We start from the raw sequence: 27,093 nt of genomic DNA on the forward strand, positions 1-27,093 counted from the left end.
ACATGTGTGGTAAAAAAAAAAAACAAAAAAAAAACAAAAAGCTAAATTTGTTCCCCAATACCCTATTGCAGCTCAGTTTTTTTTCAGCAAATTTTGTCTAGTTTTTGGATCTGTTTTTGGTCTTGAAAAATTCCAGTTGACAAAAACTTACAGCCATATGAAGATGGGCATATCTACTCAGAGAGAGCACATCTCGGAATAGCAATTTTCAATTTTCAATTTTTTTTTAAATATTGTAAAGGTTTGAAAAATGTGATATATGATTTTTTTTTCATATTTTACTTTTTATTATGTGTATTCAACATACTGGGGTGAGATTTTACTACCTTTTCCAAAAAGTTTTTTTTTTTTTTAACTTCCATTTATTCAAGTTTTATGACAACTTTACAAACAATAAACAAACATAAAAATGCAGTCAGTAAAAATTTTAATTACAATGATGCTACGAGACTGGTTTATGTAATATATGCTTGTGCGACATCACTAGCACACTGAAGTAGTACATAATGTTTGCACAGTAGCTCATATCATATAGTAAAATAAAACACGTAAGTATGTGAATGAAGAATGTTATTTCTTTACAATCAAAGTGAAAAAGAAGGCAAGTAGAGAAAGCAAAACAAAAAGTGACAGATATCCATCATGCTATGTATTTAAGTCCAAATTATACTGCACTCCCAAAAGTTCCAGTGGCTTCCTCCATTTCTACAGGAAAATATGAGTCCTTTTATTGATATAATGTTCTAGTTTTACCAGTATCACAACTTTGGCAATCATTCCACATAGGAATGAAAGGGGGGTCTTCTGCAACCCATTTGACCAATATGGCTTTCCTTGCTAACATTATACATGACTGAATCACATCCTCATTTTCTTTTAGGAAAGCAGGGACCAAAACGTAGTTTTTACTGCATGTAACGTTTCGGGCCTGGAGATTTTAGGTATTTGATCAGTTACCATGAAATTAGTGTTTTTTGTTGTTTTTTTTTTTTTTTTGGGGGGGGGGTTATGGTTTTACTTGGAAATGGATAATGAAAATTACAGAAAGTAAAGATATTTCTACCTATTTTAAGGTACCCGATACAATTTTTTAAAATAAATTAAAGATAACTATGTGGACTTTGCATGTCTTTTTCTTTGATCCATTACCAACGACTATCTTACTTGCTCTAAACATTGTACCAAGCCATCCTGAGCAAATGGTTACATAACATTTAAGCTTACCAAGTGTATACAAATATGAACCAACATCAACTTATGTACTGATGAAGAACAGGGTGTGTAAGAATTTAGTAAAATGTATTCCCTTTCTAGAATTTGTTAGATATATGTAACAAAAACAGTGGGTGCATGTCAAACAGAAATTTTGGTTCAAGTGAATCATATAGAACTTTTTTTTTTATCCAGTTTTCTTAATAATTTCCTCACAAGAATACCTATATGATTTACTCTGTGATATGATTTCATGGCCTTTTAGGTACCTACAGGAAGTAGTGGTTTCATTAGCCTGCCATGCAGAGTGGCCGCTTCCTCACACTCCTACCAAATGAGGTAGAGAATTGGGTCGAGGCTTCTATGTCTGACTTTATCTGATTGACTGAGTGTTTGAGTTCCCTCCTGAGGATATCATAAGTGAGTTCCAGCAGAATGCATAAACTGTAATGTTTTGTTAACAATGTATGATAAAAGAATAACATCAAGGTACTCAATTTAATTATGTTCAGTTACTTGTTCCTTATATTTATGTTGTATATAATAAAATTGTAATTAGAAACTTATGTTTGTTTCCTTCAAACAAAATAGTCTTTTGAGACTATAGTCTGTTTTGATCCTTTACTCAGTGGGCAATTTGATCTGTTACTTATTTTTGCTCCTAATGAAATTTTAATTATGGCACATTTTTTGCTACAACACTAACTGGTGTTATAGAAACACATATTACTTAACATATTTAATTGTATTTTATGTGAAGTTTTGTCAGGAACTGGGTATTTTAGCCATTTGCGTAAGTAAATAAAAAATAAAAAGATGTTCTTTTTTGTCTTTTACCAGGCTCATTTTGCCTTTTTTTTTTTTTAAACCATAAATATATCGTTTAAGTAAATCATCATTCTTACCATATCAAAGTACTTATAAATACCTACAAAAATATGTTCTACAAGTTACTTTAGCTTATTTAGTTCTAACAGTATACCCATTTGAACAGCAAATTTTCTGATCCCTTACTGTTTGGCCAGGCCCTTATGCTAGTGTGAGCTTTTGCATTAATGCTAACGTCTTTGTGATCCAGAAGTTGAAATGGCAACAGGGTCTTAGGATTTAAATCATGATTAAAGTGACAGATTCCCTCTTTCCTTAGTATTTAGATAGATGCTTTGCTGTACACAGTGTTCAAACACTGCTAAGTTGCTGACATAGTTGTTGAACTTTGCTTAAGTGAAAAGAAAGTATCATTTTAGAACAAAGCCATTAGCTCTAGCAATATGTCTACGGCAAACATAGAGAAATATTTCATGATGACATTCTTGCTCTTAACTTGAACAGATAAAAGCTCTATAAGTGATACAGTACACTCTTTAAGAAGCCAGCTTCCTTTTACTCTCTTCTCTTTAATGCCCGTCATCCTATTTGGAACAACATTTTACAGCATACACAACGTGCAGCAGTAATTTGAGGCGGTCGATATGACATAAAACAGATGTATGTCCTGTCCTTTTATTATCTTAACATTTACTTAGATATAACACTTTACACAAATGTTAAATGAAATGTATTGAAGGCTGTAATAATATAATTTTCAATAATGTTGTGCAGTTTTTATATTTAGATTTTATTGAAAGGTTCTGTATCAGCTAGATTTCTTTTTTAAGAGCATAAAGCATGGCTAAAAATTGAGCTGAATCAAAACCTCTTAGGCTTCGTGTCAACGAAAACAAGACATAAATGTCATGAAGGTAGGATTTATTTAAGGGCTATTATGGTAGAGAAAAGACAGATCAACAAACGGAGCTGGCTGTGGGTCTAAAACCCTTGTGGGCTGCTTAAGCTACTGTGGATCCAAAGAAGCTCAAGCCACTAAAACATGATCTAACACCCGAGTGCTCAAGCAAGTCGTGGATTAAAGTATTCATTTCATACCTGTCTTGTACGTCTATTATCTTTATTCTGTTTTGTCATGGTATTTTTTTTAAGCCTCCTTTGAACAGATGTTGTAAATTATATTTCACTGCAAGCATTTAATACAGCACATCTGCTACCATTTATTTCAATATTTCATCATTGTTCAGATAGAAGCTGTTTACAATAAAAGACACTTTTCTGCAGAGGTAAATTCTGCAGATAAAAACTCTACCATTTGTTTGGTCATGTTTGATGGTTGTGTCAATAAAGATAAGGTCCATGGTTATCATCATCATCTAGGGGCAGGTGGTGAGCCACAGACTAGACAAAGGCCCATTTTCTAAGTATTATCAGCCACCTCATGCTCAAATGTGGTAAACCATTTCACACATCCTCATACGAGAGGACTGGTGTTAGTGTGTGTGTGGTGGGGGGCACACGTGTTCATGACACCGAGAGAAAACCACTGAGGCCAACCACAACACCTTCTATTCCCTCTCAAGATCCCGTTTCTCACACCCACCATGTTTCATCTATGACCGCTATGTGAGGTGAATGACAAGAGAAAGTATATCTATGTGACAATAGAAACAAAGGTGGCAAAAAAGAAGAAAGGAAAAGGGGTGAGGAAGGCTATCACACGGGATCAGTGCTGGTCTAGCATTTAATAACCCTCTGCCACCCCAGGCATGTGAAGTCGACGATGGAAGGTGAGACAAAAATTGTGAATCTTGTGGATCTTAAACTATAATCTTTGTTACATGAGCTTTTCTGTAGCTTTCAATGCAAAAATATTTTTGACATATTCACACACCACGAAAAACCCTCAGAGACATCACAGCATTTTAAAAAGCATACAGTAATCTAAGGAGCTTTCTTATCACTGATGAAGAAAGAATAAATTTGAGTTGTGATGAAAATATGTTAATGATATCAAACAAAATCCAGGCTCCAAAAGCATAGGAAAAATTTAAGAAAGCACAATTGATACACCCCTCAAGAGAAGTGGACAGTAAATGACAACTTTGGCTTGCTGCACGTACAGGAATAAGGGTAAATACTGTATTTCCAATGCACAGTGGCAGCACCGTCATCTATTTCCTTATATTATCTGCGTATTATCACTTTGAAAGTCCACACTATATGAAATAACAGCAACCTCTAAGCTGAAACTACACACTGAAAACAGCAAGTTTGGATATTAATCAGGACAAGTCATTGTATGTGCAAGAGCCAAGTTAAAACAGTACATGTGTACAAAACAACCCTCCATCCAACACTAGTATTCTGCAAATGCACTAGTTCAGTGTTATGCGCACAGTCACACCCAAGAACAGGCCAAACAAGCCAGATAAATGTCACCCTTATATTAGAAAAATACTGGAGGATGTCAGACCTATCTATAGCACTGGCACACAAACATCAAGTACAGGTCACATTTTTAAACTACCGATTTGTGTTTTGCATCTGCCTCTAAAAGGACACATTATTTTTAAATGGACAATGTTTTATAAGAAAGTATTGCATCATGGCTTGTTTATGGGAACTTTCTTCATTGTAATACTATAACCCTTTAAACCCTAAGCCTAAAATGGTCTGTCTGGACTTTTTTTTTTTCTTATTTTGACACTGAAAAGGTTCGAACATTTGCTGTGATGGGATAGGCTCCAGCACCCCCTGCAACCCTAGTGAGGATAGGGTGGGTTCAGAGGATTGATGAATGAATAAATGGATGAATGAATATGCTGTGAGTGAGTCCTTTTGCCCATTTTTCCAGAGCACTTAGAACTTTCAAAATCTAGCAGTCATTTACAATTTACTGCATGTTCTAATACTGTTAAAATGGCTTCTTCTCCAGCTTCTATTACAGGCATGAGTCAAATTACCGTAATGACCTAATAAAGTTTATAAAGCGCAATGTATTAGATTTCACAAACCGTTACAATTGTTTCAATTGCACAAACAGTGAAACAGTTACAGCCATCCAAACTGCATATGTGTAGACTGTGTCCGGTTTTAAAGACTTACAGTCACCACTGCAAGTTCAGCTTCTACATTTTAACTTACAGGAGATTGTGCTTTTCTATTAGAGACATATGTTATTCATCAGTATTTTAATCTTCTTGCCATTTAGCAAAAATAAAGTGATGTATTTTTTTTGTCCATATTGCACTGCTTTACTCTCAAGTAACATCAATATTGAACCTTTAATATATTTAATTCTACAAGCATGTGTTATGTTTGTCCTGTGTATAAGCAGTCATTTAATGAGATGCCGGTCATGGTCTGGAGTCAGTACAATGATTTGAACTATAATTTACATGGACTGACACAGAAAAACTTGCCATCAGTAGCTTAAATCTCCAAAAATGGAACAGCAAAAAAAAAAAAAAATACTGTTTAATGAACCCTTACAAATCCATATGATTGCACATATTGAGGGGGCATTCTGTAAATAAGCTCATCATTACATGGTTGGTCTCCACAGCTTGTAGTACAATGAAGAGATGTGACCCTGGGTCACCTTTGTTTGCCCCCTGCCAGCAATTTGCAAGTATGAGAGAGAGAGAGAGACCGGCCAAGCGTGTCGCAGAGTGAGGGTGAATGCCTTCCACCCACACATAAATAAACTCATTAATAACGGGACTCAACGCCGTCTCACATTCCATCACAATGAAAAATGCTGATTTGGATGTACCCTAGAGGGCACACTCCATATTCCACTTAATTATTGCCTCCGAGTTTAATGCCCCCTCTTTTCCCCTTCTTCCTACTAGCTTCATCTCTCCCTCCTCCAACCCTCTACCTTGCATATTCACACTGACCCACTTTCTCAGTTTCCCCCTGCCCCCTCATTTATTTCTTAAAACAACAGCAGAGAGAGAGATATTCTAATGGGTTGACATGGGACTCCTGTCAAAACTAAGATCAAAGTACATACAGAGAGGCAGTAGGTGTCCCAGTGCTGCGATACAAATCACTGCATAATCCTGTAATCCTTCAACAGAAGCTGACAATACCAGGAGGGACACTAAGAGTTCGCAAGGTCATTATTACTTTCTTTTAACAGCACAAAACTCACACAAATATACGTCTTTTATACATCATCCTCATCCTCACCAACACACCGATAATTCTCATGTTAAGTCGTTTGCAGTCTTAGTGCAAAAGTCAACTATTTTCGAAGTTCACTTCTACTGTTCATAAAAACCTACTAAATCTGTGATAAATGTATGAATCAAAAACACAAACACTACTAATGTGTTTACAGTACACATCTACAGATGAGCGTCTATGGTTGCAGTTCTGTTAGTTTTACAGGGATGCATTTAATACGGTAAACACAGCCAAAACTATCATCACAAAACCATTTATAAACCAGAGTTAAGCTGAGAATAGTATGGTCACAGTGGAAAAGAAAAAAACTAAACAAAAATGGGACGAATAAAATAAGAAGAGGAGTATGATGGAATTAGGACGTTCATCATATTAATTAAATCAAAGAAGAATCAGTACTTAAATTAAATTATAACTCCTTGCCCACCATCTGTCAATTACACAAAAGAAATAACACCTGGATTTTGACATCTTCATGCAGAAGGATATCAGAGTTGCATGCATTAACTTCCACCTTTGGGGATAAGGAGGTGGGTAGATGTAGTAATGAACAGAATGTAAGACATGGTTTGAAGGGATGACGAAACAGCTGCTCTATTATTTTAAGCAAGAAAAGGAAAAGTTTGACTGATGTTCACAATTACCCTTACAACTCTGTCACAGCTTTACACCCCTTCCTATTCACAACTTTGTTGGAAGGAGTGTACAGCAAAAATATTACAAGTCTTCAAAAGAAAACACTTTTTTTGTGTAGTCATGTCATGCCGAAGTACTGATGCCATCCAAAGCAATTTGGCAAAGACAGAGGTCACTTGGATGCCGTGATGAGGAATATAAATATGTTCCCGCATTACAAATAACAAACAAAGAATTTTCCACCTAATAGTTGGCAGCAGCAGGTGCAGACATATTGCCACAAGCTCAATGCCAGAACCGAGACAAAAAGAGAAAGGAGGTGACAGAAGATGCCCTGCAAAACATGACTAGCGTGTTGTTTTCTAGGTAGCTAAAATGAGTCGGAAACACATTTTTACAAAAAAATTACAGATATAAAGAATCAGCTTTTCATTTATGCAATGTATGCAATCATCAAACACTGTATTTAAGAGATTTGCTCATATTTCCTTTCAAATAGCTCTAACTACCTTTCAACTAGAGCTACACAATATGGCAAAAAATGAATAAATAAATCCCTTTTTTTTATGTTATGGAAAGATTTCCAACTTTAAATTAATTTATTTCTGGCCGCAGGGACTGAAACCAAAACGTGACTCAAAGCTCTCTTCTAAAATTATGCCATATCTGACCGTAGAGACACATTCACAAGTAAGACAAAACAGGATGCATTTTGAACTTTTGAAAAAAAGTCTACAGAGAAATAAAAGCAAAACCATGATTAATCTAATTACTTCAAACCAGTCTACACGTGCAAAATCAGACTGCATTTTTCATAAAGTTAAATTCACTGAAATTGATAGACAGATAAGCACAAGCACAACATGAGGAAACAACGGTTAACCCTTGATCTCTGACCACTGTGGATGTGTTGACTTTACAAGGTAGCATCACCTAAAAGCTCTCAACCACTGATATATTCTGGTCATAATTCTGTTTCTACATGGTTCATTTCAGGAGCAGTTTAACACAGAATTCTTAGCTGGTTATGGCTGAGTAATGAAATGGGATGAGATAACATTAAAAAAAAAAGCTTTGGACTTTTTTACTCAGTATGGATGGATTTCATACATGGGCATGTTTTCTGACTGGTGAGTAAATCTTAAACAACCTCCTGAAACACTCAAATGTCTGTACAAAAGTAGTGCTTTAGTTTACTAAAGAACGATGCTGACATTCTGTACCATGCTTTGGAGTCATTTACTGTGTTCTTGTCCTGTCTGCTGGCCTGTGTCAGACTTTGACAAGTACAGACACGAGTTCATGGTGCACTGAGGTTCAGAGATTCGGACATCTGTATCTAAATGGACATGAAGTTTCCTCTATCATAGGCCTTTTGTTGATGGGTCCATGCTTCTTTAAAAGGTTTATTTGTTGGTTGGTTCATCATCTGTCAAATCCATACTAAATAATGAATAATGTTTCCTCAGTATTCATTAAATACCAGAATATTCTTCAAAATGTAAGCATTATCAAATTATATACTGTAATAAACACAGATACATATCAAAATGATAAAAGCTCAGCACCAGCTTATCATTAAAAAGTCCCTACTGTCAATAAACAAAGAATCTGTCAAGTTTAATGTTGAAAGTACAATGATATTACATTTGTCTCTTGTGAATATGCCCAGACACATCAGGGTTGAGGTATGGAAAATGAGCCTCCAGCAAGCACAACCCATATGTTGTGTTTTAAGCACGGGACTGTGAGAAGAACGTGATTGAACTATCTGGTTGACTAAAGCATTAGTTCAGCCTCGGGTTGAGAAGCAAAAATACACACATGCACAAAGCACAGAACAACATATTTCATGCCAAACATCCAACCACATGCCCACGTATGCACATGAAAAACATGCCCTGTATGCCACACACAAACACATCACAGCAGGGCTATGTTTGTGCCAAGCAAACAATCTACTGTGCTGTACATGTGTTCTACAGACGATATAACTGCAGCAGAACTCCAGAGCTGTTCTTCAATGCATGCTTGGAGACCTGTGACCCCTAATGCACCGTCTCATTCTGAGCGGAGTGGGTATTTGAGGGTTATCCTCCCTGGTCATGAATTATTCTAAGTCCACGCTTCCCACAGTACCTGTATCGGCTCTGTGGAGACAGAGTCAAGGGGCTTTGACTGACAAAGCCTTTGATCCCACAACAGCCACGCACTCTATGATCAACGTCTCTTCGAGGGAGAGAAGACCAGAGCTCTCTTGACACTTTCTCCCAGTGAGCTCTTTTACTCCTCTCGTCTGTCTGTATATCCATCTTTCACTCTATGGCTGAACTCTGAAATCTCTTCATCCGTGTTGCCTCCTGCCTTTCACTATGCTAGTTGGCAACACACTAGCGTCGACGTGAATTATCTGTTAATTAAGAGAGAACTTCAAAAAAATCCTCCACTATTTTTGTTCAGTAGCCTTATTTAATGTAGCTCTGAATACCATTATAACAAGACATTTGATTAAACTTCTTGCACCACACGTTGACAATACGAAGCTTATTTTATTTGTCCAGCCAGCTGCAGCCCTTTAGATGTAGTACATAATTATGCCAAAGGTCTACCACAAGGATCCAATAAGCAAACACTACACGTAAATGGCTGCAGTCCAAACTTAAATTTCCACATACTATCAGCAGTATCCCTTTGATCCAAACTCTGGCCCACATGCAGGTGTGAGTGCGTAGGAAACCATACACAGTAACTCCTTGGGGAGGAAGTGTAGAAACACTGTACTTGGCTGAGGACTGGGTGTGGGAGTACTTTGCAAAGGCATCAGCATTTCTCCCTGATAGTATCTTGTAAAAGTACCACGCTATTGGCTCATATTACTTGGATTCATGTGCTATGTGCTTGCATGTTAGTTCTTTTAGCTGAGGGGGTCTCTTTCACAACCCAAGTCCCAGCTGCACAGCCCAGAGCAAGCAAAGGGATCAGGGTTAGAAAGGATCTTCTGGAGCTGCTGAGACTCAAATGTTGCCAAACATGAGGCCAAAAAAGGTGACGGGTAAGTTTGTGGACATATGTTGCCGATTTGAACCATTAGTCAGATGTAGACATGCCAAATATCTACAAAAAACATTTCTAACTTGACGCATTTAACAGCCCTGGGTATAAAGCCCATTTCTTTTCGTCTATCCTCTAGCCCTCTGCAGTACTCTATCAGTTTTGCACATGCACAGCAGGCCATGTCACGCTCTTCATGAGCACCACAATCCTTGGCTAATCTCATCTATGAATCAACAGGAATCTCTCTTTGCTACCATAACTGTGTATGGCACGCCATTGGTTACACGAGCTAACAGAATCTCAGAGTATCATCCATCCCACCAGGAATAACAAGAGGACTGTTTCCATCAAACAATATTCATCACAGAAGTCACAGTTTATTAGGAGTGGGAGAAAATGTCATCTGAATAATAAATGGAAAATGACGATACGCTGCAGAACATAATTTCAGTTTTGGACTGCTGTTTTAATCCACATACATTCTGCCCCAATTGATAAGATTTTCATGTTTATTTATTATGGACTGAAAAAAAAGTTCATACATGTCAAACCACTGTTTTGCAATAGTTTCATAAACCTTTCAGTGTAATTATTCAGCAAATATGTGACAAAACTTTGCTAATATCTACCAATCAATCCACTGTGTGAATAATACAATCTAAGCCCACTAAGAGTAGGACGTTTTTGTCTATTATGCTGTATTAAAGGGATATGTAAATATTTGTTAAACGTAATTGCATAGAGGAAAAATATCAGATCGGCATTATTGCAATACATACCAAGCTCAAGCTGGTGAGCTAGTCCTTGTGACAGTGAAGCCCATTATCAGAAAATCATTAATATACATGTCCTCATTATGCTAATAAGTCTCCTGTGGTCCCCTCAAGGACCTTGGGGGTGCCTGAATGTGAGAAGCACACCATTATGCCATACATTATATCCCCAAAAAGCTTGAATATGCCATAGCTTATTGATGGCCACAGGGCTACATGCCACTGCAAATATGACCTTAATGTACAGTTAGTGATATCATTCCCAGTAATTTTTTTTGCCTCTGGCACAAAGGGACCTGCATCTCTAAGGACAAGGAACAGAGGAAATGGGAAGTAATTAAAATCTGCATGGTTCCACTGACAGTAAGACTTGAAATAGATTAATACTAAGACAAACTTTATGCCGGCATGTGTTATGCCACTTAACATATTACACTGTCTTACCCAATGCGGGGTGCGCTCAGTGTGGCAAATAAGTGAAAATTAGTAAGTCAGTATGACTGCCTGCATGGTTTTTAGTCAAGTATACTTCATATCGCTTTGGAGAGAAACTTTTGTCTCTCACTTTCTTTTTCGCCTTTATGTGCTGCTGCTGTACATGGAGACCAGCAAGCAAGATTAATGAGACTAGTACTAAACTTTATAAAATTCAGTTAAAAACAGAAAAATATGAGGATATATTTTTCCTCTCAACAAATAAAACAAACACTAATAATTGTAAGTTTACAAAATTACTGGTAGAAAAGACCATTAACAGGAATTAAACTTCTATCAGGTAACTGAAAGCAGAAAAAGAAACCTTATAATAATCAATCATATTTTGCCCCATCTTTAAATTACAATTAACTGGATGGAGAACCAAGCTAGGACTCGTATTAATTTCATTCGTCATTCAGACTAAAGACTTTGCCACACATGAGCTGGAAATGATGGGCTCAATTTTCAAGATGAGGAAGGGTCAATTATAGTGTAATGCACTATCCCAGTGGAGTTATTATGTTTATATTGCCAGTGATAAGTCAGAGATGATGCTGTCTGTTTTTATGACTCCACACCCACAATCAGCAATGCAGTCATAAAACTTGCCCTTCATTCTGAACGTGCACATGTGTTTGTGTGTATTTACTGACCCAAAGGAAAACAGGCAAATAAAGCAGAGGATGAAGAAGATGGGTCCCTAAATGGAGAAAAACAATGTGAATAATTCATACACTTTAAGTTGAGTGAATATAATCTGTCTGTGCATCTGCGTGCAGATACTGCATACTTGTGTTTGTAGATCGTATACAACAAAGAGCTTCTAAAGATTTCCTTCCTGTGAGTTCCTGCATGCATCTCTGCCACTTTCAGTTAAGCCAAAAAAGTAAGTGAGATTACATATGAAACAGTTAATGAGGCAGAGACGGAAAGAGAGGGAGAGCGAGGATAGGAAATGAGGCAGAGATAGACAGAGCACAGGTTGGTGTGCTGATCCGATGTGTCTGTAGCCCCATGAGAGAGCTAAGCCTATTAGCTAATAAAGAGGAAGTGGATGAAAACAAGGCAGAGGTGGCCTAATCAGGTTGGCCTGAGGTGTGAAGGCTTAAGTAGTAGCGGCTGGAGACCCCAAAATATGTAAGACACGACTCGTTTGCAGCTAGTTTGCCCTCAACTCTCGGTGCCTGAAAATGACACCCATGTGCTGTTATGAAGTCTCCACTTCACACAACCCGAAGGAGGTTCTTCTTTTAATTATTGCAGCGCTTTGTAATGGTCAATTCCCACTTTCCCATTTCTCATATCACCAGCAGAGCAGATAGGGTTATAGAAATTAGGCCACAGCAATGGAAATGGAGACTCGAAAGTACAACGTGCCAAGACAGAGATGGAAGAGAAGAATCCACACAAAGTTTTGTTCTTTAAACTTCACCAGGTTTGAGCTTGCATTGATATCAGTCGGTGAAAAATTCCAGATAGGTTTGCGTTCCATTATCTGACAGCATTACAATGGGCTCAGGTATACAGTAGATGACCCTGCTGATGTACTGTGTATCTTAGGTTTTTTAAAATGCATTTCTATATTGTAGAAAAATGTGTTTAGAGATGCACTTGATAAAAGTGCCTTGCTGGCCAAACACACTAACACTTCTATTATGAACCACTTACACTAAAAACAGATGTCAGCTGATAAGAAAAAGGCCATTATGACTCAGCATTGATTTTCCCATTGAGTCTTTTTCTTTGTGTCATTTTCAGTATGGGAAATAAATAGTCGTTCAACCTGCTATGTGGAATATATACCAATTCCTTAGTTTTGGTAGTGAAAGCCTATTATACCAGGAGTAGAAAAAAAACAAAACAAAAAAAACAAGAAAACAAAGAGCCATTGTCATATTAGAAGTACATACCTTTATGCTGTGTGTGATTTGTGTGCACCTGTGTTCTTTGTGAGGTCGTCTGGAGAGAGGTGAGGTGACACAGACAACACCTGTCAGGGCTGGTGTGAAGTAGCCCACTGACAGACCCTGAGACCGTAAAATATTCAAGGCCTGAGAACTGCAGGGCTAACCAGCAATGGGGACAGACTGACACTACAGCAACCATTTATTCTGCCCATAGACACATGCATAGCCATAAAGCAAAGCAAAACAGTGCACAAAATGTATGAAGACAAAATTAGAATAAAAGCCAATATAAATAACCTATACTGTATCACAATCTCTGTAGGAAATAGACTTTCGAGCAGTATAATCACATCAAACCTACTTAGAGTCATGTCTGCAGCCAAACTGCTTAGATGTTTGAGTGAAACTAATGCTGCTGTGCATGTTTTAATACACTACTGGAGGGGAAAAATTTGATCTAGTAAAAAGAAGTGCATGGCACTTTTAAGTCTTGGACAGAAAAATGCACTCAGGGATCTCTGGCAACATGATGCATATTTCAACAGGAGAAATAAAAAAAGAAAAAGAAATGTCATCCTCTTCGCTTCGAATTCCATGCCACTGTGAAGAACTTGTCCCTGCACACCCCTTCAAAGTAGACCTTGAAAACCATCCTCGCCACACTTGGAATCTGTGAATAATTTCAAGTGGATGAAACAGGGGACAGCAATAAAAAAGGAGTATTCTAATTTTTGACTTTGGGGCAATGATTGATTTAGCTCAGTCACTGAAAAAGAGCCAACCATTAAAAATTGACACGGGTGTGTCTGTGGCAGACGTTTCATGTATTATTTCAAGTGGAATGAAGAACTTTTATATTGGCTAATGGGAATGAATTATTGAGGGGCCCTAACAATCTCCTTCTCCTCCATCTTCTCCCTCCCATGCCTTCATCTGCCCCACTCCTTTGGACAAGTACCACTGGGGTGTACTGAGGATGTCTGAGTGCACTCTGACCATTGGATTTTCTTTAGCCGACAGTTGTAGAATCCAATTTTCATAAATATTACAAATACTCCCTTTACACCAAATTGCCTTTGGGACATACAGTATATGCTCCTTTGATGAAAGGCACTTCACAAAAACACAGGCCATTAGTAAAATTATATCTTGAATTTCCAAAGTTGAAAAGCAAGCTTTGACAGAGCCAAGTTGGATTCCCACCAAGGTCTTTAACAGGCAGCTTTAGGCTATTGATTTATGCTACTGTCGTGCTCAGAGCAAGAACAGATTTAAAGTGTTTAGGTTATGTGTGTGTGCTTTGTGTGCTCTGTGTGTGTGTGTGTGTGTGTGTGTGTGTGTGTGTGTGTGTGTGTGTGTGTGTGTGTGTGCACTGCCACACTCCAGAAATGATTATTTATTGAGTATTGTCTGGCTTTCAAAGAGTAATAGTGCTGACATCACTGTCCCATGTTTTAACACTGTCAGTGACCCCATTGTCCAGACCTGAATGTTTGGAGCCAGTGAGTCTATAAAGTGCATCTAGCTTGGCTCAGCTACTGACTGAAGAGGACTGGAGCAGAGGTAACTCCGTATGCCACACACAATGAATTGTATCAGGTCAATTAAACACAGCACATAGTAGGGTGTGTGTCTGATTGCATGCATGGATTCAGATGCATTTGTTTGGCCTGAGTAATCTGTGGCCTAGGCATCGCATCACTTTGCCAGTTAAACACAGAATTTTCTTGATTCATAGATTCACAACGAAGCCAGTGAATAGTTATGCACTGGTAATGCACGCCACATATTTGTATTAAAATGATGCAGCTGTATGCTTTACAGATTGTTGTAGATAGTCTTTAGTTCCTTCTGTTCAAAACAATATAACATTATATTCAGAAAGAGTGCCAGGGAAGCCAGCAACAAATGCAACATCAGGACATCTTTACAATTAATCACCAAAGACAAAGATAGGTCAAATTTCTTCATTCTTCTGCCATTCTTGTCAGGGCTTGTTTTTAAAGCAGTTCTTGCTGTCACTGTCTCTTCTCCTTGTGGAATTGTGTTTTGTAGGTCTGAATCATTTGTCACACTCCACTTGATGCGAAAGTGGGAAAGTAAAACTTGATGAAACATTCCCATGAAAATTCATGAATAATTCAGGAGGTTTTCTCGTTTTTTTTTCCCCCTCCCTCCACAAAGCTATTGTTTATGTGATCTATGAGCATGTACTCTTGGAGATCTGAACTGTATTTAGCTTCTTTTCCATCCGTGCCCAGTTTTAGAGGAACAAGAAAGCTTGTCATCTCCGGCCATGACTCACAGGCACACTGCATAAGTGATAAGTCACACACCTGGCTCATGTCAGAGATGCCGTTTTGAGAGGTCTCAAAAGGGAAAAACATCTTAAGCCAGCATCCCATCAGTGCCTACACAGTTATGTCAGAATACACAAATGGTGCAATAGTAATGTATTATAGATTTTACTTTGCACATTACACAACCCCATTATATGCTTCATTTTAATGTTTAAGCATAATTTTGGTCAGTGTTTGGCCCATTAAACATTTCATGCATTAATGTAAATCTTTCCTCACAAAATGAAAAGGGTCTGGGGTCAATGGAGTATGGAATATGGGGGTACTAAAGATGATGTCAGTCTGGTAAACTGAGTCTTTGGCCAGAGATCCCCAAGTGCAAGACATCAGGGACGAATCCAGAGTTCCAATTACCCTGCCTGCATAAATAATGCCATGAGTTGATCCCTATAAAGGAGCCTCTGGATGAAAGACAAGAACCTACTGTATACAGCATCGAGTAGAGCAGAGTAGAGAATGAGGCAAGTAATTCACTTTGCCCTCAGTAAATATTTGAACTAGGTACGGTTGTGTCAGTAGGAGGAACACAAAATTAAGCTGATTACTAAAACTTTTCTCCTAAAATAAACACCAGACACAGTGTTCAAAGTTCGTGAAACATCTCTTAGCCTGGAGGAAGCACAATGCTATTTTCATCACCTGCCTACTGTGGGTAGAGCGTCATTTAAGTGATACTCTAAAACCCCACCAACACACACAGTATACAGACACACTGCAGGGTGCAACGTAACACCACCCTGCCCCAATCGAGCAAAAGCAATAGTGAGAACAATGCCAGCTTTAGTAGATAATAGAAAGAGGAGTACTTACAAGTTCTTATCTCTATCTCCTGTCTGCAGCTTTCACTCTCCCTTTCTGACTCTTGCCCCTATTTTCCTCAGCCCTGTTGCAGCTTATGTAGATGTGTGGAAACTTGAGGAGGATCCATTACAGTAAAGTCATTAAAGGTGGCTTTATAGTGCAGGTTGATACATGTGTATGTGCATGTGCATGTGCGTATGTGTTCTCGTCTGCCCAATATCTAACAGAGGAAACACACTGCTTTTAGTGAGCTATATTTTGCCTTTCTGCCCATCGTATATCCATGAGCCAATTTTAATGGTAAATCTGTTTCTGTCACCCCTAGCTCCCCGTAAAACAAGCAAAATTATGCAATAATGTTCAAATTTTGTCTATGTCTATATGTTTTTATGGGACAACACTAACAGAAATATGTCTGTGTCAGAGGCCTGTTGCCGACACAGCACTACAGCACTGTGGAGTACTCCCACTGGGACAGAGTGCTTGGTAGTATGTAAACACAGTCAACACCGAGTGATTTGCATCGTTTTTATTCATATTAAGGCCACTGCCAGCAAATATAGGTCTTTATTTACATCTAGATGTGTATTTTTCATATTTCAGACGCAGGAGATGCTCTTGCAGAAAAAGCCCTGGTGCATGAAATAATGAAGCGCTGTGAGGAGCTAAATGTAAATGCAGCCGGTTCCTGTTGAGAATGGCCATAAGCTCACATTTCTGTAATTATTTAGACATTTACTACTGTGACATAAAATTAGGATTTAAGATAATAAATTAAGATTTGAGAATCCCTCACCTGACAAACACAGCCATTTGTTACAAAGGTTACTTGCTTCAGCATTACCAAGGCTAAATTTAACAAAGTAGGGCAAAGCAAGAGCAGCAAACACTGCAATGGTAGTGGGTTTTTAAAAGGCCAATGTATTAATATCGTTTGGAACAGAAAAAAAATAGCACATCGATTAGCCAGTATTGTCCTGCCCTTAACCAAAAAAAAAAAAAAAAATCTGACACTGAAAGCCCATTATAGATGCCTGAAGTGTACTTGCAGTTTATTTAAAAGAAGCTGGTTCTTGAATTTAACACCAAGTCAAAGGAATAAATACCTGCATCATAAATCTGCATCACTGAACATCAATCTGAATCCTCGAGTGTAGGAATGAATATTAACTAAATGTAAAAAATCCAGGTTGGAGCCATTTTTATCCTTTAAGCTACATATTTCTGTCCCTCCAAGTCAGTATTTCTATTTGACAATCCAAATATCTCCCATCAGCTGTTCTCGACCCAGACTTAAGCCCATCTCTACACTGCACCACAAAACACTCCTTAACTGAGGTGGTCTGGCCAAATAATTTTCTTTCCATTTTCTGTTTCATTTCAAAAACCCTGAACCTGTAAAGCGCTGTGGATAAGTTTCCCTGGAACGAGAATTGCAGCCCCAAGTATTTTCTGGAGACACGATAGAAATTAAAAAGCAGTGTGCTGTGTGTCAGATAAAGTTCTAGTTAACTATAGTAACACAGACTCCAAAGTTTAGCAAAGGGTTTGAGACTGTGCACTCGAGTGTAACTCTGCTCATTTACCATTAAATGAATTAAGAAACTGCAACAATTATAATATAAACAGTTCTGAATTTCCTCTTGATGCCAAGACCTGGAAACAGTAACGTTTCATTATTAGTCCCATATAATTCATGTTTTGCTTGCTTCTATGTTTCAAAGCTTTGGCGTACAGAACTGTTCATGCAAATCAGATAGTAAATGAACATAATTCTAAAACTTCTGATTATATACTGTATGTGACACCATGGCTCCATGTACGGGATCTGCTGTAGATATGCACAATTAACTTAATCACAATGGCACGGCCAGTGTTACTGTACATTTATCCGATAACAAATTTCACGTATGGGTCCCATCAAGCGGTAACACATGGAGACAATTGGTGTTCAACAGTCTCTGTCATGTAAACAGAGTAACTTATATGCATGTATTAAACATATTTGAGTAGGTATTTATAAGCACTTTAACAATATGTATAACAAAATATGGGGAGATAAAACTTTTTAGATGAAAAATATCAAATTACTGCTCGGTAACATGTGGACTTGAAACTGACAAATTTTTTAAGCTTGATGGAAACATTCAAAACATGCGGTTCTCAACAGAAACTGATATCAAGTAGGACAAAACCTTTTAGATATTATGTTCAACTATGCTGAAAATAAATTTTGGGGTAAAATATTGAAAAGTCTGTTTTATTGCCATGAGAATGTGGTAACATGTGGACGACTCTTTACCATTGTATGTATCACCCAAAATGTTGACTTATTTCTTAAAACAAGTCAGATATAATCACAATGCTTTATTTAATGTATGTAACACTAGCACAGTGTTATTTACAACTTGTGGCGGTCCATACTGCTATAGTTAAATTACAAATACAGACTCGTTTCTCAGTTACAGTTCACAGATGGTCTTTTTAAATGTGAAAGATTGAATACATTTTCAAATTCTTTAATTTTTAGCATCAAATTCAAGGTATGCTTTTATGTCTGAGGAATGGCTACAGTGTAAAAAGTACAATCAATAAAACTGGTTGTAACTTCTGTAACAGTTCCATAAAATAGAAATCTTTAGCTGAAAAATGAGCCCACTTGATAAATGTGTGCAAATGTATTTTTTCTTTTCATGTTGATGTTCACTTTAACTTGATCTGACCCGTATGCACAATGTATGGACAACACATATAGATTTAGTTGCACTAAACAAGCACATTACTGTGGAAAGCAAGTGAGATGAAGGTCACTGCTTTTTTCATCGTTTTGAAGTTTTTGTATCTTTAATACCACATGAAAAAAAAAACTTAAAATTACTAATCTGGCATTTTCTCTGATAATCGAGCAAATAAATTCAACCACAGCACTGTCCATAAAATCAAAATGACTTTTTCACCAACTTGTGCAGCTTTAGTTTACTGTGTTAATAAATGTAGACAATCCACATTTAAAATTCATTTGTCAAATCACAAATCAACATTAATAAACACGTGTTCATGCTCTTTTCCCTAAACCTGTTCTCATTAACCGTGATCTGAAGAAGCACAGGTGAAATTCTATTACTGTTTTCATGACAGAACAAATCCTGACCATTAAAGAAATCCCTCGAAGTCAGATCATTGCATGTGGACATCCATGTGAAAACAAAGTGACATGTGGATAGAAATGGGCCAAGGTGAAGAGTTCAGAGTGCTGTCAACATGTAGGAAGGAAAGTGTTGGTTAGACAAAAGAAGAGGAATCATAAAGACCCTAGTCTAACTAGGTTATAGGATTTCTTTTTACCCATTAGCCTGAAAATGAACCATTTGCTGTTTATGATGTTAACAATGCAGCGTGCTTCCCTATCAGTAACTCATCAAATAATCTCTCTATCAGGTACTGAGTTATTGAAATGACATAAGACCTAGAGGGTCATTAGTTGCTTTTCCATTCACCCTCAAATTGCGCAAATACAACTTACACATAAAAATTTACCTAATGGAAAAACGACAATTTCGCCAAAAGTCTAATTTTTTGATTAAAATTTTTTTTCGCTGGCAAGAGTAGTTTTTCAGGCGTAGTGCACATGGTATATCACACAAAACTGCAATGGAAAGACCTTTTTTTTGCAACTAGAGTCAGGTGAATTAAAAAACCAAATGTTGACATACATTACAACAAGCGAAGAAGAAGAAACATGTCGCAGTATGTGTGGACACACCTGGAAACCCAATCATTTCTTAATTTAGTATGAGATAATAATAATAATGGATTAGATTTATATAGCGCGTTTCTAGACACCCAAAGCGCTTTACATTATTGACCCATTATTCATTCACGCTCACATTCTCCCTCTGGTGGTGGTAAACTACATCTGTAGCCACAGCTGCCCTGGGGCAGACTCACAGAGTATGGAAGTGTTTATATGCAAAAGGCTAAACTCTTATGTGGATGAATCATAATAGATGTATGTAAGTGTGTAAAGTTTATAAGAAATCTAGTGGTTTGGGAGATGTTTTGTGTGTAGTCTTTGCTGCCCCTTATGTTGGTTCTTTCCCTTCTTCAATTTTGAACGGTGTTACTTTTGTAAATGAGAAAGAGTCAAAAATGTAAATAGCAAATCAGTTTTATCTTGAAAATCAATATCTCAATATATCAATAAAAGTAATCCTCCAAAACTGGAAATCCAAGAATTCATGTCACATCACTCACTGGACTAACCTCATTGCTGAATATATTTCAATGGAAAAGAATAACACTCTCCAGAAGAAGCATATGTCAACCTTTGAGAACAACTGGAACCCATTCATAACATTTTTAAAACAAACAGTCGAAAACCGCGTATGTCATCAGAACAGAACACACACCCTCTTGCCCCTTCTACTACCCCCCCTCACCCCGAACACCAACTTTTCTATCTCAGCTTTCAACTTCCACGCCTCACTCCCACTCATCATTAACATAATTATACACACACACACCACACTTACCCCAACGTAATACATCTGATCGACATTAGTATCTCCAACAGCAACCACTTAGTTTGTCTGTCCAATTGTCTCATCTTACGTCTGTTCTGTCTCACTGTCATGTGTCAATCTGTCACTTTGTTATGTCCTGTCCCTGTGCACTTTTGTCCATATGAACCCCTACCTCTATGTATACACGTACTAGCAGGGAATGGATGACAATATAAAACTGAAATTGTTATTTGTCGCTTGTTACGCACAAGCTGTAATTAAAAATAAAGCTGTCCTCCGAAGAGGGGGGGTGGTGATGGGTTAAAAAAAATAAATAAAATCAATATCTTTGGGGGAAAAATGCTATGTTCCTCAGTTTTGTGTTTCGTTTCTGTTTAAAAGTTGAAGTTCTGTTCTTTCTTTTGGTGTATTCAGTGTTCACATACTCCTAACAACGTTTTCAGTGGACCTTCAAAAATTAGCAGATTTGATCACAAAGGCTTGTGCTGGCTGGCAACTAACTATAAAAACACTCTGATGGGGAGAGTTAACTAAACATTAAATGCAGTCCACAGTCAGAGTTTACTGCTTTCCTGTGGTGAGACTTCAATCTGTAAGTAAAGACTGACTATTACGTGCATTAGTTGAAGTCAGTGGTTCACTTTCTTAATCCATGTGGCTACTTTTTATTGAACGCACCCCATGATTCTCCGTTACATTCCAGAGCCATTTTTACATGAGTGCTCTACACTGGAATCAGCAATAAGATGATGAGATCAATAGCAAGCCTGCAGAACGCTTTAGTGTGTGTTTGTGTGCATCTGAACATGTGTCTTTCTCCCCCATCAATCCACAGCTGGATGACTGCTTATTCTGCCCTAAGGCTACATCAACTTCAGCAGCTCACCGTGGGAGAGGGGCTCCAAACCACCATCGATACACAGCATGCTGAGACACAGGGAGAATGACTGATTGAATGAAACCTAAGAGTGGTATTTGAGAGCAAAGCCTCTGACAACAACAGCTCAGTCTGTCAGCCTTCCAAACAGACAGGAAGCCCAAACACAATGCTTGAAGGTTAAAAGCAGGAGAAATAAATGTGGATGATTTTGTTGGAATAGACGCCATTAGTATTAGCTGGGAGGTGGGGAAGCCAGACAGGTCATTTGTCAAAAAGTAATGCAGTGCTGTAAGGAAATTTACCCTGTCAAATATAGCATTTGCTTTTTAACGGACTAATATGTGTTTACGGAATGAAGATTTCTGCTCTAATACTCTACTGAGGCTGGATGTTTTTAACTTTAGTGTGAAACTAGATTTTATATAATTTAGAGACCAAGAGTTATTTTGCGTTTCTACCTCAAAATTGTGGGTTAAAATTATATTTTCATGTTAGAACTGGATAAAATATCAAAAGGTGAGATTTTTCATGTCTTCTAAAATGAAAATGAAAAACCACAGACCATAACTCAGTGGGTACAAAGACTGAAAAGGGTCTGCATTATGGAGCGAACCATAACTAAAGGTGGACACTTTTGAACAGATATGGAACTGTACTACTCTGTATTTGGGTGACTGATGAAGGAATGAGAGCTATTATAAGATTATGTCTCTCTATGACTGATATTGTACTGCTATAATTTTCTTCGGTAAAAACAAATACTTATTTTCCATGTGATTTCCCTTTATGATATTTCTATTGAATTCCATTTACTTTTGCCTTAATTCTTAGGGTCCTTTGTCAGAGAATGTTCTGTTTTGCAGAAAAATGAAAATATCTAAAAAAAAAAAAAAAAAAAAAAAAAAAAACAAGTAAAAAATAAATAAAATGAAAATGAAGTTTTTATAAGCAGAAAAAGTTGAGTATGGAAGTCATATACTACAAATGGTGTATGCACTGTCCTTAAAATACCGTAATATAATTGTTTTGGGTACAGGATTATCACTATTTGCGGGAACGTAATTATTATAATGAATGTCCATGCTCTAATTCCCGGTATCTTGTGCCAACAGTTCATTACAATTTATGAACAGCTCTGTGTTTGTAAAATGCATTCAACAGCCCTAAATTGAATGCAAGCCTTTTATTATTCTTGTATAACTATCTTTCACATTAAGGTATAAAAGTGTTACGCTTAAAAAAATTGTTTCATTCGCCTGCATTTTAGAAGTAAAAATTAATCAAAACCATGAACAACAGGGCTACCCTCAGCACAACAGCAACTGATGTCCTCCTACACCACAGAATGAACCTCACACTGTATGTTTACTAGATGTGCACGGACATACATAATTACTGTATAGTCACAGATACACATGATAGTATTCAGGATAAAGTTACTGAATCTGAATTTAATGTCTTGTACTGAACCATAACAATAAATGTACTGTTACACAACAAATGGATACCATGTATTGTTTATACAGCCATAACACTTGGCTCCTCTTGAACTGAAATGTGCACATGGCAGTAGGGCTACAACTATTTTCACTATCAGATAAGCAACTACTCTCTGAATTAATCAATATGTTATTACTCCGACAGTGGTTTAAAAAGATGTTTCAGTGCTTCTAAATACCCATGGTGATGTCCTAAAATGTCTTTTTTTCAGTCCATAAGCCAAAGATATTCCGTTGACTGTCATAGAGAAAAGAAACCAGAAAATATTCACATTTAAGAAACAAAAATGTGACTTTTTTTTCTTAACTTCTTGACTTGACTAGAAATGTTGTAACATTTTTGAAATAAAACAGAGTCATGGTGTAGCTCAGCCAAAAAGGAGAAAGATTGACTGACTGAACTGGAATGAAGATGCCTTTTGTCAGCGTTCAAGCAGGCCTCTTGCTACACATTAATAAATGAATGAAATTGATTCAACATTATGCTTTCATCCCTTTTTTCCCTTGCTTCTTTACACAACTGACTGAACTGTTTCCAATTGGTCTGGAGCAATTACACATCACAAGAGACTAAGGGACCAATTGCACTGTACTGCACAACACTATAATTTTGTGTACAGAATATTTAATTTTGCTAACACATTGATCTCCTCTTTGGGACACATCTTTTTGACAGGCCGTGCAGCCCATGGTAATTTCACTTCTCTTTACTGTGCAGTGGCCTTGTGGTAATGCTGCCCCTTAAGGCTGGACCGCAGGATTTAGAAATTAGCTGTGAGTGTAAAGGGAAAGACACTGAAAGCAGTTCATTAATTCACTACATCACTTAATCACAGACATATGACAGAACACGTATTTAAGTCAGTCCTTTGTATTGACTAGTTTAGATTAGATTAAACCAGGGCTGTCATTCTCATGTTAGTTCAGTGGCCACATTCAGCCCAATATGATCTGAAGTAGGTCGGACCAGTAAAATAACAGTGGAAAAAAGTAAAATTACATTCTGAAAATGTTTACAGCTACAAAGTTTCCTTAAAAATGTGAATATGATTAACCTGAAATTTCTTTAAAAAAAAAAAAAAAAAAAAATAGTGCAATTTTAACAATATTATGCCTCAGTTTATCATTTACACATGTAAATTACAATTTACAGATCAAAGTGGATCTACAAATACACAAAACATTTAGTAAGAGGCAGAATACTGCTCAAATTGCTCATACTTCTCTTAAGACATTTCAGGTTGTTCATATTTATTCAAGTTATTCACATTTTGTGTGAAAGGATTGTTTGTAAATGTCAATATTTTTAGGAAATTTTACTTTTTACACTTACGCAAAAACTTTTAATCAAAAAACTGGACTTTTGGCGAAATTGTTGTTTTTCCATTAGGTACATTTTTATGCGCAAGTTATATATGCGCAATTTGAGGGTCAATGGAAAAGCAACTACTGTAATTTTTGCATTTAAAAAAATTCATCCCACGGGCCAGATTGGACCCTTTGGAGGGGCAATTTTGGCCTCCGGGCAGTAGGTTTGACACCTGTGGATTAAGCAAATACATCAATAGCATCCTGGCAGTTCATCAGCTACTTCCCATACCAGACAACCTAGGGAGTCCAACTACAGTACTACAGGACTGCACAAGACAAATACAGATGTGATCACCCGATCCAGTCGACCAATCTTTCACACAACTGACTAACTGCTAGAGTCACCTTGAGGACTCCCACAGGAAGCTCAGACGCTAAGCAGGAAGCCATCTGAGGGAACAGAGCTGGTGTAGCCCTTACCATCATCCTTTGTTGTTGTGCTGCCAGCCAACTGCCGGCATCACAGGGGACTGGCACTGAGAACAGACAGTGGGATAACAGCGATGCCCAAGTTCACAAAGACTGACAACTAATGCCTTTTGAAAAAGTGGCCACCGTGCCACTAAAGGGAACCAAGGAATAGGCAGTGAAAAGTTCATCCATTTCATCTCAGCTTACCTCTGCTTGGCTTGCACTAATCTGACAGCTGCCCTACGCCACCCTCACTAGGAAGCTGGTTTCTAGCATTGTTCTGTTCCTTTATTATATTTATCTTCAAATGTATTCTCCTTTTCTCACTCCTCTTCTCACATTAACATTTCCGCTCTTGGTTGTCTCTCGCCCTTCTCCTTCTCCGAGTGTCTCCCCTCTCTGTCTGACATTGGATCAATATTGTTTCTTCCTGCCTCCGTATCTCTGGTAACAGCAAATGAATTCAAGGATAATGTCAATTGACTAGAGCACAAGATGCAAGTATGTGTGAGTCGCCTTTTGTTTTATTTTTGTAATAAATATACGATGAGTCCAATGCCCAGTATCTAATGGATATGTAAGACAGCAAAGTTATAAGACTGGGCTGAGTTTAAACAATGTCATAAGATGACCATTTTGATATTTGCATGTTACAATAGTTTGGCAATAGTTTCAAGCTCATATTATGTATGTATGTATGTATGTATGTATTTATTTATTTAATTTTTTTTTTTTTTTTTAAACTGACCATGCTGTATATTGGATTTTTAAAACAAAAATAAAAATTACAGTCGGTGATCAGATGCTTTACATTTTCTATTTGCATTTTCATCATTGTTTCTACTGTACTAAACTGTGAACTCTATATCAAGGTACATGCTGAATTTATATGTATCTGATTTTATGTACAGATACACCTCAGTTTAACAAGTCTTTCCATCTCTCTCTCATTGCAGTGGCAAACATATAGGTCATTAAACTGATTGAAAGGTTATCTAAGCTAAATGGCTTGAGTTTAGCACCACTGACTGATCAGTTTATTGACCCATTGATTTCAGGGAGTGGTTTCACAGTCTCCAGTCAGTGAAATGCTGATGCAGTGCAGATACTCGCTCCCAGTGCTCACAAATACCATATTGATTTTTTTCCCCCCTCTCATGCAAAAGCAAAGTGATCGCGCATTCACAAACGTACTGTGTGAAGAGACCAGTTGCATGAGCCATGAGAAAAACAAACATGAATTAATAGGATATAAACATTCCATCTCTTCTGCCATCTCTGGCTCTCTACCTTCTCTTTTCTGCTTGTTGCAATTCAGCTCTCAGCCCATCTAGACTATCCACTGTGGGACTGCTAACAAGATGTTGCCTATTAGATCCTGGGAAGGTGGAAGTCTTTAACTATGATGTGTCATCAACATGCCGCCTTTATAGCAGCTTGGCGATTGGAATATTCCCTTCCGTTTCTCCAATAGTCAGCTAATTGAGGACGAGGGACTGATGATTAATTATCCCGTCCCTGTGCACTGTTTACCTAGATGATCGCTGCTGATGAGGGGTGATTAAAATTGAACTGCCACTCATACTGAGGCTCGGTGTCAAGCATTGTGCCGACACAGTGATATCAGCTTTTCTGCAACTCCCTTTACCATTGATGCAGCTCATAAAAGCAATGCTCCACTTCCATGTCAAGGAAGAAATGGGGAATTTCCATAAAACAGAGCCAAGAGATTATTAGTTATTTCAGTGAAGACGCAGACTCCTCCCAGTGTTGGATTATATCCATTAATGTTTTACATGGGGGCACTCAATTAATAGTAAGTGTGATACATATAAAGTCTTTCTAATAGATTGTTTATGACATAAATATTGTTGGGCTAGCAAATGTATTTAGGTCGCATTATAGTGATTCCCTACAGTTTGTCAACACTAACAGAGTCATAAAATGCCTTGCTGCATACACTGAAAAGAATATTATCTCAAGATAGTGTTGCACTTATGTATTTATACTCATATGGAGAGATGTAAAAGAATGTTTGGTGGGTAAATCACACAGGACTGTTAATTTCACTGACAGGTAAATGTAGTCGTGCAGAGACAAAAAAATTTAAAAAATCTTTGCCAAGAGTCTTGACTGTGTTTTGCTGTCATTTATAGACACACTG

At 37.4% G+C, this 27,093-nt stretch overlaps 1 protein-coding gene across 7 annotated transcripts in view; it reads right to left on the reverse strand.

Annotated features, from left to right (window-relative positions):
• Nucleotides 1-27,093, reverse strand: part of nrxn2b (neurexin 2b) — a 759,383-nt gene that overhangs the window by 702,846 nt on the left and 29,444 nt on the right. Inside the window, exon 2 of one of the 7 annotated variants that reach the window (XM_030161792.1) lies at nt 11,831-11,877. The exons of the other annotated variants lie outside the window; for them this stretch is intronic. The gene's annotated coding sequence lies outside the window, so the exon portion shown is untranslated. The remainder of the gene's footprint in view (nt 1-11,830; nt 11,878-27,093) is intronic. 7 annotated transcript variants of the gene reach the window in all.

The sequence above is a fragment of the Sphaeramia orbicularis genome, chromosome 18 (genome assembly GCF_902148855.1).
Source record: "Sphaeramia orbicularis chromosome 18, fSphaOr1.1, whole genome shotgun sequence".
Lineage (NCBI taxonomy): Eukaryota > Metazoa > Chordata > Actinopteri > Kurtiformes > Apogonidae > Sphaeramia > Sphaeramia orbicularis.